Source organism: Leucopleurus acutus (genome assembly GCF_964270905.1).
Source record: "Leucopleurus acutus genome assembly, chromosome: 2".
NCBI lineage: Eukaryota > Metazoa > Chordata > Mammalia > Artiodactyla > Delphinidae > Leucopleurus > Leucopleurus acutus.
In genome coordinates, this window is record NC_139143.1 from 9,104,989 (window position 1) to 9,116,856 (window position 11,868).

The following is an 11,868-nucleotide window of genomic DNA, read 5'->3' on the forward strand; positions in this document are numbered from 1 at the left end:
CAGCCATATCATCCCATACTTTAATCACGTCTAGCATTATTTCCCACTTCTTTCCAAATATACTCTTTGCTATCTCCCTTACTCCAGACTATTTCTTGGCTTTGTATTTTTAAGTTCATTTCTTTCACACACACGTATGTTTAATAGCAACAATAAGATCACTGGTAACCTACAGTGGATGACACAAATATAAATAAGCTATGTTTAATAATTTAGTGGGGGGTAAAAGTCCTAAAACTACACAAATAACTATTTTCATGTAGTTCTTTGCCTGGAAGATCTTTCTTTTCTATTTATTATCATTATAATGTGAATTCATAGTGTTCACAGTTTTTAATCCTTTATGTTGTATGGTCTGTGATGATGCTTCTCAAGCTTCCATATGGGTAAGAATCATCTGGAGAACCTCAAAAAGAAGAAATTTCTGGACCTTACTTCTGAGGATTCTGGGTCAACATGTGTGGGTTGGAAACCTAGAATCTGGATTTCTAACAGGTTCCCAGGTGATGCTGATGCTAAGGGTGCAGGGGCCATACTTTGAGTCACTCTAGTTTATCCAATGACACTAAGAGGTAGATGGTGTTATCGCCAATATTCAAGTGGGAGAAAGATGCTCAAAGAAGCACAGTTGACTAATCAATGATCCTATGACTGGTAAATGACAACACGGGGACACAGGTACCCTGAGCTGTGATCAAGTGTTACATTCCAACAATTTTGAACTATTTCTACTGTATCCTACTGCCTAGGCACAGTTTACACAGCTTGGAAAACTTAACTCTTATTCAGCTAGGCAAAAAAGTAAAGACTTCTGTTTGTGATCATTTTATCATTTATGATATTTACTGCCTACATCAGTAGTTCTCAGAGGGCAATTCACAGAACCTGTGGGCTATGGAAATCCTTTCTGGGTGTCTTAAAGGGCAAAGCTCTAATAATAATACTAAATAATACATAATAGTACTAAAATATTATTTGACTTTTTCATAAGGCTGACACTTGCAAGCATGGTGGAAAAAAATGGTGAGTAAAACTACTGGCACCTAAGCATGAATGCAGGCAGGGGTACCAAACTGTACTAGTAGTCGTTGTCTTTTTAATTGCCTACACTGTGGTTAAAACATGCCAGGTATGCCTAAGAATATCTTTATAAAGCAGTAAAGATTATTAATTTTATTAAATCTTGACCCTTGAGTGCATGTCATTTTAACATTCTGTGTGTCAAAATGGGAAATAGGCATAAAATAATTTGTGCTCCACTCATAGAAACAGACAGTAGATTGGTAGATGCCAAGGATGGAGGGGATGGATGGGGGAAATGGGTGAAGGTGGTCAAAAGGTACATGCTTCCAGTTATAAGATGAATAAATTGTGGGGAGGTAATGTACAGCGTGACGATAACGATAGTAGTTAACGACACTGTATTCTATATGAATAATTTGTGGGGGGGTAACGTACAGCCTGGTGACTGTAGTTGACGACACTGTATTCTATATGAATAAGTTGCTAAGAGAGTAGATCTTAAAAGTTCTCATCACACACACACACATTTTGTAAGTATGTGAGGTGATGGATGTGTTAACTAACCTTATTTTGGTAATCATTTTACAATATACACATGTATTAAATTATTACACTGTACACCTTAAACTTATACAATGTTATATGTCAATTTGTTTCAGTGAAGCTGGAAAAACATAAAATACTTTGGTTGCATACTGAAGTATGATAGTTGTCTCAAAGAAAAGCACTTATGTGTGTTTGAGTTACCAGCAGAACTAGCTGCTTTTTTCATGGAGCATCCTTTTCACTTGCAGGAACAACTGTCAGGCAAACTAGAGCTATTCTAATTTATTTGGCAGGCATATTCTTGAAAATATATGAAATGAGTATCATTTTAAGAAGCAATTGACATTGTTCACAATGAAAAAATTTGAGGTTTCACACAAAAATTAGAAATTTAGAAAATTTGTATTCATGACCATTAGCTATAGTTTGATAATACCTAAAGATTTTTCTAATGAGACTGGTAGTGATATTAATGAATGTCATCTTTTGAAACTGAGTAATGAAATGAGTCAGCATTTGGAAGATCTGCATAGCTCAGTGAACCAGTACTTTTCAAGTGACTAATGCATTATGTTACCAAATCATGCACAGTTCTTGAAAAGGTCCATTCAAAGTACAAGATAGACCAATGACTTCTAGTGTAACAGAACAGAAAAAGTTCATGGATATGATTTCCAATTTCACATTTTGGTGTTGTGTCAAAGAAGAATAACCACAATTATCTGAAAAGGCTATTAAAATACTTCTTCCTTTTCTAACAATGTATCTGTGTGAGGGCACATTTTTACCCCTACATTTCCAAACAACATATCACAACAAACTGCATACAGAAGAAGATATAAGGAATGAACTGAATTCTATTAAAGCCAGAAGTTAAAGAGAATTGAAAAAGTGTTCAACAATGACACTCTTCGCGCTGATGTATTTTGTTTTGGAAAATATAGTTGTTTTAAAATAAAAATATGTTATTTATCACATACAGTTGGTTTATTATTGTTATTTTAAGTCAGTCAGTAAACAAATATTTTAAGCTCTTAATTTTTTTTTAATTTGATAAATATCATTAACTGAAACCTATAGACTTTTTAACAGTATAATGAGGTTTTTAGATGAAAACATTTGAGAATTGCTAGCCAATTCTATGAATTTTGGTCATTAATTACACTCAATATGTTAGTAACAGGAAAGTAGAAATATCCTAACTTAAAAAAAAATCACTTAGATTTAGTCTTTGTGAAAATTAAAAGGAATTTTTGGTTGTAATGATAATTGCCTAGAATAAAGAATCTATTATGTAAAATACTTTTAATCATTTTTAAATTTGTCTTTTTAAATTAATAATACAAACACATAAATTTAAAAAATAAAATTATAATGAGTCCTGTCCTAATCTTTACTACTCCCAACTGCATTTTTAAAGAAATTTAGTTAATTTTATTATGATATATACTTGTAATAAAATCTTATGCAGCCATTAATGTTTTTCCTGTAGAAAAAAAAAAAGGCAATTAGGTAACAAGTATTTTGCCTATGTTTTCCTCTAAGAGTTTTATAGTGTCCGGTCTTACATTTAGGTCTTTAATCCATTTGGAGTTTATTTTTGTGCATGGTGTTAGGGAGTGTTCTAATTTCATTCTTTTACATGTAGCTGTCCAGTTTTCCCAGCACCACTTATTGAAGAGGCTGTCTTTTCTCAATTGTACATTCTAGCCTCCTTTGTCATAGATTAGCTGACCATAGGTGCGTGGGTTTATCTCTGGACTTTCTATCCTGTTCTATTGATCTTTCTGTTTTTGTGCCAGTACCATACTGTTTTGATCACTGTAGCTTTGCAGTATAGTCTGAAGTCAGGGAGTCTGATTCCTCCAGCTCCGTTTTTCTTTCTCAAAAATCTTCAACAGAATACTGGCAAACTGAATCCAAAAACATATTAAAAGGATCATACACTAAGATCAAGTGGGATTTACCCCAGGGATGCAAGTGTTCTTCAAAATATGTAGATCAGTGTGATACACCACATTAACAAACTGAAGAATAAAAACCATATGATCATCTCAATAGATACAGAAAAAGCTTTTCACAAAGTTTCACAACACCCATTTATGATAAAAACTCTACAGAAGTGGGCATAGAGGGAACATATCTCAACATAATAAAGGCCATATATGACAAACCCACAGCAAACATCCGTCTCAACTGTGAAAAACTGAAAACATTTCCAATAAGATCAAGAAGAAGACAAGGATGTCTACTCTCTCCCCTTTTATTCAACATAGTTTTGGAAGCCCTAGCCACAACAATCAGAGAAGAAAAAGAAAGGAATCCAAATTGGAAGAGAAGAAGTAAAACTGTCACTGTTTGCAGATGACATGATACTACACATAGAAAATCATAAAGATGCTACCAGAAAACTGCTAGAGCTCATCAATGAATTTGGTAAAGTTGCAGGTAAAGTTGTAATTTTATACAAAATTAATACACAGATATCTCTTGCATTCTTATACACTAACAACAAAAGATCAGAAAGAAAAATTAAGAAAACAATCCCATTTATCGTCACATCAAAAAGAATAAAATACCTAGGAATAAACCTACCTGAGGAGGCAAAAGACCTGTACTCAGAAAACTATAAGATACTGATGTAAGAAATCAAAGATGACACAAACAGATGGAGAGATATAACACATTCTTGGATTGGAAGAATTAATATTGTCAAAATGACTCTACTACCCTAAGTAATCTACAGATTCAATGCCATCCCTATCAAATTACCAATGGCATTTTTCACAGAATTAGACCAAATAACCAACCCCTCAGGGAAAAACACATGAAAGGGTCTGCTTTCTGAGGAACCCAGGTTAAGACTCTCTGTATTTCTAAATAACTTGTTCAAACTTATATCTCCTGATTTTTCACTTTAAGACATTATGAATTGACTTTTTCATGAAAGATGAGGACCTAGTGGTTTTACATTTTCATTCACCACCCAATATATTTTCCCCCACTATCCCCTCTATATGTTCCATATGAATATCAGTGTTTATATTATTATAATTACCAAAATATAATTCATAGATGAGTCATATAGTATATTAGAATATATTTATTTTCTTTTTAGTTACTTAATTTTTATGTACCTATAACTAATTAAACCCCACATTCTCTGATAGAACATTAAAACTAATTTCAATAGAGTCAAACACACCAAGGAATCTATTAGCTCAATTTGTGTGTGTGTGTGTGTGTGTGTGTGTGTAGGCTCATCCTTTCTGGAAACCTTCATATCCTGTTGCTCAAGTCAGAACTTGCTCTCTAGGTTTGCTGCTCAGCTGTCAGACTGGAGTATATTTTCACCATCATTATTAGAACTCATTTCACCCTTGTTTCTTAGATACTCTGTTTTCTGAATTTTATGTTGTCATCTTTCTTGGATTCTTCTCTTGCTTTTGTAGAACATATTTCCAGTAACTTCCTGAGAAAGTATCTGGGAGGTAAATCTTTTGAGATTGCACAAGTCTGCATAAGTCTATCTACATTTACATGTTGATGGTCTGGCTAGGTATAGACTCCTAGGTTGACCATGCAGAATTACGTAGGCTTTCCTCCATCATCTTTCTATATTCCTCTTGAGGAATTTGATGGCATTCTGACTACTGGTTCTTTGTAAGTGACTATTTTTCTCTCTCTGCAAGCTTTTAGAATCTGCTCTTTACCTCAGGTGATTTGAAATATGAGGGTATGCCTTAGTGTGTGACTAGCTGTCTACCAAAATCCGTTCTTCCCTTCCATGTACAGAGTTGAAGCTGCAAAGAGGCTGATAGACGAGAAACCTCACTTTCCAGTTCTTTGTGAAACTAAGTGTGGCCATATGACTAATTCTCACTAATGTATATGTTAGCAGAAGTGATGTGTGCTGTTTGGGGGCCAAGGTTTTTATGAAATAGGTGTGCTTTCCCTTTGATATTTCTTTCCTTTCCCATAGGCTGGATGCAGATGGCAGTGGTGAACTAGGGGATGGCAGAGCCACCAAATGGAACGACCATGGATGCCTGAATCATCCCATGGAGTAGACCTCCTCCCCCTCCTTGGCCTCCTATGTGACTGAGATATAAACTTCTATGTGTTTGAGCCATTATATACAAGGCTCAGAAACATCTACAGATGGTCCTTGACTTATGGTTCAACTTATGATTTTTTGACTTTACAATGCTGTGAAAGCGATACGCATTCATTAGAAACTGTACTTCGAATTTTGAATTTTGATCTTTCTCCAGGTTAGTGATATGTGGTACAATCCTCTCTCGTGATGCTGGGCAGTGGCAGCCATGGGTCCCAGTCAGACATGCAGTCACGAGGGTGATTAGCCAATACACTTACAGCCATTCTGCTCTTCACTTTCGGTACAGTATTCAATCAACTACATGAGGTACTCAACACTTCATTAAAAATAGGCTTTGTGGGGCTTCCCTGGTGGCGCAGTGGTTGGGAGTCCACCTGCTGATGCGGGGAACACGGGTTCGTGCCCTGGTCCGGGGGGATCCCGCATGCTGCGGGGCGGCTGGGCCCGTGAGCCATGGCCGCTGGGCCTGCGCGTCCGGAGCCTGTGCTCCGCAGCGGGAGAGGCCACAGAGATGAGAGGCCCACGTACCGCAAAAAAAAAAAAAAAAAAAAAATAGGCTTTGTGTTAGATGATTTTGCCCAACTGTAAGCTAACGTAAGTGTTCTGAGCCCTTTAAGGTAGGCAAGCCTAAGTTGTGATGTTTGGTAGGTTAAGTGTATTAAATGCACTTTAGACTTACAATATTTTCACCTTAAGATGGGTTTATCGTGAGCCTAACCTCATCGTTAAGTCAAGGAAGATCTGTATGTATATTCAGTCCAAAGCTCTTCCTGGGCTACTCATTCTCCATGAAAAAACTTTCTGTTAATTTCCCTGGAAAGTAACATTAAACTTTAAGATACTAAATTCTTCACTTAATCTATAGAATGTATTGCTCATATAAGTTGGAAACAAACTATGTGAATCAGATCCATCACTAAATTAATTGCTTAAGCTCTCCTGCCAGTTGGAAAAACCTCACTCCTGGACCTAGTTTTCCTCCTACCTGAACTAGCTTTCCTCCTAATTCAAATTAAAGAAGAAAAATGTTGGCTGTAGTGGATTAGAACCCAAAACACAACTTGTCTTTGTATTGTTCCACACAAATGTCTTTTCTATTAATTCACATTAAGTTACTTGAGGCAGAAGCTATGTTACATACTTCTTTTGTGTACCCTATCACCCCTCCAGGTGTAGTTTTTGAAGTTTTTTTCTATCCCATCAGTAACAGAATCTCCTGTCAAATATGCACACTTATTGAATCAGAATATCTGAGGAAGGGCCTTGGAATCAGACTTCTAAGGGTCATCCAAGGTGATTCTCATTGCTATAAAATTTGAAACCCACTGTCTTACGGGGTGCTAGGTAGTTTAGATACTTTTGAGTCTTTGTTTAATTAAGTTAACATTAATCCTAAAATATATATCACTGAAATTTATTTATGTAAAAAGAATTATGACAATTAATAATCATTAGGCTTTGATAAGCAGAGTCTCCCATGATGCCTAAGTAATGATTTATATAGCTTCAGAGAAAATTCTTCAAAAATTGGGGCAGGAGGCTTCCGGGAAGATGGCGGAAGAGTAAGACGCGGAGATCACCTTCCTACCCACAGATACACCAGAAATACATCTACACGTGGAACAACTCCTACAGAACACCTACTGAATGCTGGCAGAAGACCTCAGACCTCCCTAAAGGCAAGAAACTCCCCACGTACCTGGGTAGGGCAAAAGAAAGAACAGAGACAAAAGAATAGGGAGGGTACCTGCAACAGTGGGAGGGAGCCGGGAAGGAGAAACGGTTTCCACACACTAGGAGCCCCTTCGCGGCTGGAGACTGCGGGTGGCGAAGGGGGAAAGCTTCGGTGCCATGGAGGAGAGCACAGCCACAGGGGTGCGGAGGGCACAGCGGAGAGATTCCCACACAGAGGGTCAGGCCCGACCGGCACTCACCAACAAGAGAGGCTTGTCTGCTCCCCCGGGGGCGGGCGGGGCTGCGAGTTGAGCCTCGGGCTTTGGGCCGGGAGAGGACTGGGGCTGGCGGCGTGAACACAGCCTGCAGGGGGTTAGTGCACCACGGCTGGCCGGGAGGGAGTCCGGGGAAAAGTCTGGACCTGCTAAAGAGGCAAGAGACTTTTTCTTCCTTCTTTGTTTCCTGGTGCGCGAGGAGAGGGGATTCAGAGCGCTGCTTAAAGGAGCTCCAGAGACAGGCGCGAGCCGCGGCTAACAACGCGGACCACAGGGACGGGCGTGAGACGCTAAGGCTGCTGCTGCCGCCACCAAGAAGCCTGTGTGCGAGCACAGGTCACTCTCCACACCCCGCTTCCGGGAGCCTGTGCAGCCCGCCACTGCCAGGGTCCCGGGATCCAGGGACAACTTCCCCGGAAGAACGCACGGCGCGCCTCAGGCTGCTGCAATGTCACGCCGGCCTCTGCCGCCGCAGGCCCGCCCCGCACGCTGTGCCCCGCCCTCCCCTCGGCCTGAGTGAGCCAGAGCCCCCGAATCAGCGGCTCCTTTAACCCCGTCCTGTCTGAGCGAAGAACAGACGCCCCGCAACGACCTACACGCAGAGGCGGGGCCAAATCCAAAGCTGAGGCCCTGGGAGCTGTGAGAACAAAGAAGAGAAAGGGAAATCTCTCCCAGCAGCCTCAGGAGCAGCGGATTAAACCTCCACAATCAACTTGATGTACCTGCATCTGTAGAACACATGAATAGACAAGGAATCATCCCAAATTAAGGAAATGGACTTTGAGAACAATATTTATGATTTTTTCCCCTTTTCCTCTTTTTGTGAGTGTGTATGTGTATGCTTCTGTGTGAGATTTTGTCTGTATAGCTTTGCTTCCACCATTTGTCCTAGGAATCTATCTGCCCGTTTTTTTTTCTCTTAATAATTTTTTTATTTTAATAACTTTATTATATTTTATCTTACTTTATTTTATTTTACTTTATCTTCTTTCTTTCTTTTTTTCCTTCCTTCCTCCTTCCTTCCTTCCTTCCTCCCTCCCTCCCTCCTTTCTTTCTTTCTTTCTACTTCTACTAAGTCTTTCTTTCTACTTTTTCTCCCTTTTATCCTGAGCCGTGTGGATAAAAGGCTCTTGGTGCTGCAGCCAGGAGTCAGTGCTGTGCCTCTGAGGTGGGAGAGCCAACTTCAGGACATTGGTCCACAAGAGACCTCCCAGCTCCACATAATACCAAATGGCGAAAATCTCCTAGAGATCTCCATCTCAACACCAGCACCCAGCTTCACTCAACGACCAGCAGGCTACAGTGCTGGACATCCTATGCCAAACAACTAGCAACACAGGAACACAGCCCCACCCATTAGCAGAGAGGCTGCCTAAAATCATAATAAGTCCACAGACACCCCAAAACACACCACCAGACGTGGACCTGCACACCAGAAAGACAAGATCCAGCCTCATCCACCAGAACACAGGCACTAGTCCCCTCCACCAGGAAGCCTACACAACCCACTGAACCAACCTTAGCCACTGGGGACAGACACCAAAAACAACGGGAACTACGAACCTGCAGCCTGCGAAAAGGAGACCCCAAACACAGTAAGATAAGCAAAATGAGAAGACAGAAAAACACACCACAGATGAAGGAGCAAGATAAAAATCCACCAGACCTAACAAATGAAGAGGAAATAGGCAATCTACCTGGAAAAGACTTCAGAATAATGATAGCAAAGATGATCCAAAATCTTGGAAATAGAATAGACAAAATGCAAGAAAAATTTAACAAGGACCTAGAAGAACTAAAGATGAAACAAACAACGATGAACAACACAATAAATGAAATGAAAAATACTCTAGATGGGATCAATAGCAGAATAACTGAGGCAGAAGAACGGATAAGTGACCTGGAAGATAAAATAGTGGAAATAACTACTGCAGAGCAGAATAAAGAAAAAAGAACGAAAAGAACTGAGGACAGTCTCAGAGACCTCTGGGACAACATTAAACGCACCATATTCGAATTATAAGGGTTCCAAAAGAAGAAGAGAAAAAAAAAGGGACTGAGAAAATATTTGATGAGATTATAGTTGAAAACTTCCCTAATATGGGAAAGGAAATAGTTAATCAAGTCCAGGAAGCACAGAGAGTCCCATACAGGATAAATCCAAGGAGAAACACGCCAAAACACATATTAATCAAACTGTCAAAAATTAAATACAAAGAAAACATATTAAAAGCAGCAAGGGAAAAACAACAAATAACACACAAGGGAATCCCCATAAGGTTAACAGCTGATCTTTCAGCATAAACTCTGCAAGCCAGAAGGGACTGGCAGGACATATTTAAAGTGATGAAGGAGAAAAACCTGCAACCAAGAGTACTCTACCCAGCAAGGATCTCATTCAGATCTGATGGGGAAATTAAAACCTTTACAGGCAAGCAAAAGCTGAGAGAGTTCAGCACCACAAAACCAGCTCTACAACAACTGCTAAAGGAACTTCTCTAGGCAAGAAACACAAGAGAAGGAAAAGACCTACAATAACGAACCCAAAACAATTAAGAAAATGGGAATAGGAACATACATATCGAAAATTACCTTAAATGTAAATGGACTAAATGCTCCCACCAAAAGACACAGATTGGCTGAATGGATACAAAAACAAGACGCATATATTTGCTGTCTACAAGAGACCCACTTCATACCTAGAGACACATACAGACTGAAAGTAAGGGGATGGAAAAAGATATTTCATGCAAATGGATACCAAAAGGAAGCTGGAGTAGCAATTCTCATATCAGACAAAATAGACTTTAAAATAAAGACTATTAGAAGAGACAAAGAAGGACACTACATAATGATCAAGGGATCGATCCAAGAAGAAGATGTAACAATTGTAAATATTTATGCACCCAGCATAGGAGCACCTCAATACATAAGGCAAATACTAACAGCCATAAAAGGGGAAATCGACAGTAACACATTCATACTAGGGGACTTTAACACCCCACTTTCACCAATGGACAGATCATCCAAAATGAAAATAAATAAGGAAACACAGCTTTAAATGATACATTAAACAAGATGGATTTAATTGATATTTATAGGACATTCCATCCATAAACAACAGAATACACATTTTTCTCTAGTGCTCATGGAATATTCTCCAGGATAGATCATATCTTGGGTCACAAATCAAGCCTTGGTAAATTTAAGAAAATTGAAATTGTATCAAGTATCTTTTCTGACCACAACGCTATGAGACTAGATATCAATTACAGGAAAATATCTGTAAAAAATACAAACACATGGAGGCTAAACAATACACTACTTAATAATGAAGTGATCACTGAATAAATCAAAGAGGAAATAAAAAATACCTAGAAACAAATCAGAATGGAGACACGATGACCCAAAACCTATGGGATGCAGCAAAAGCAGTTCTAAGAGGGAAGTTTATAGCAATACAATCCTACCTTAAGAAACAGGAAACATCTCGAATAAACAACCTAACCTTGCACCTAAAGCAATTAGAGAAAGAAGAACAAAAAAACCCCAAAGTTAGCAGAAGGAAAGAAATCATAAAATCAGATCAGAAATAAATGAAAAAGAAATGAAGGAAACGATAGCAAAGATCGATGAAACTATAAGCTGGTTCTTTGAGAAGATGAACAAAATTGATAAACCATTAGCCAGACTCATCAAGAAAAAAGGGAGAAGACTCAAATCAATAGAATTAGAAATGAAAAAGGAGAAGTAACAACTGACACTGCAGAAATGCAAAAGATCATGAGAGATTACTACCAGCAACTCTATGCCAATAAAATGGACAACCTGGAAGAAATGGACAAATTCTTAGAAATGCACAACCTGCCAAGACTGAATCAGGAAGAAATAGAAAATATGAACAGACCAATCACAAGCACTGAAATTGAAACTGATTAAAAATCTTCCAACAAACAAAAGCCCAGGACCAGATGGCTTCACAGGCGAATTCTATCAAAATTTAGAGAAGAGCTAACACCTATCCTTCTCAAACTCTTCCAAAATTTAGCAGAGGGAGGAACACTCCCAAACTCATTCTATGAGGCCACCATCACCCTGATACCAAAACCAGACAAGGATGTCACAAAGAAAGAAAACTACAGGCCAATATCACTGATGAACATAGACGCAAAAATCCTCAACAAAATACTAGCAAACAGAATCCAACAGCACATTAAACGGATCATACAC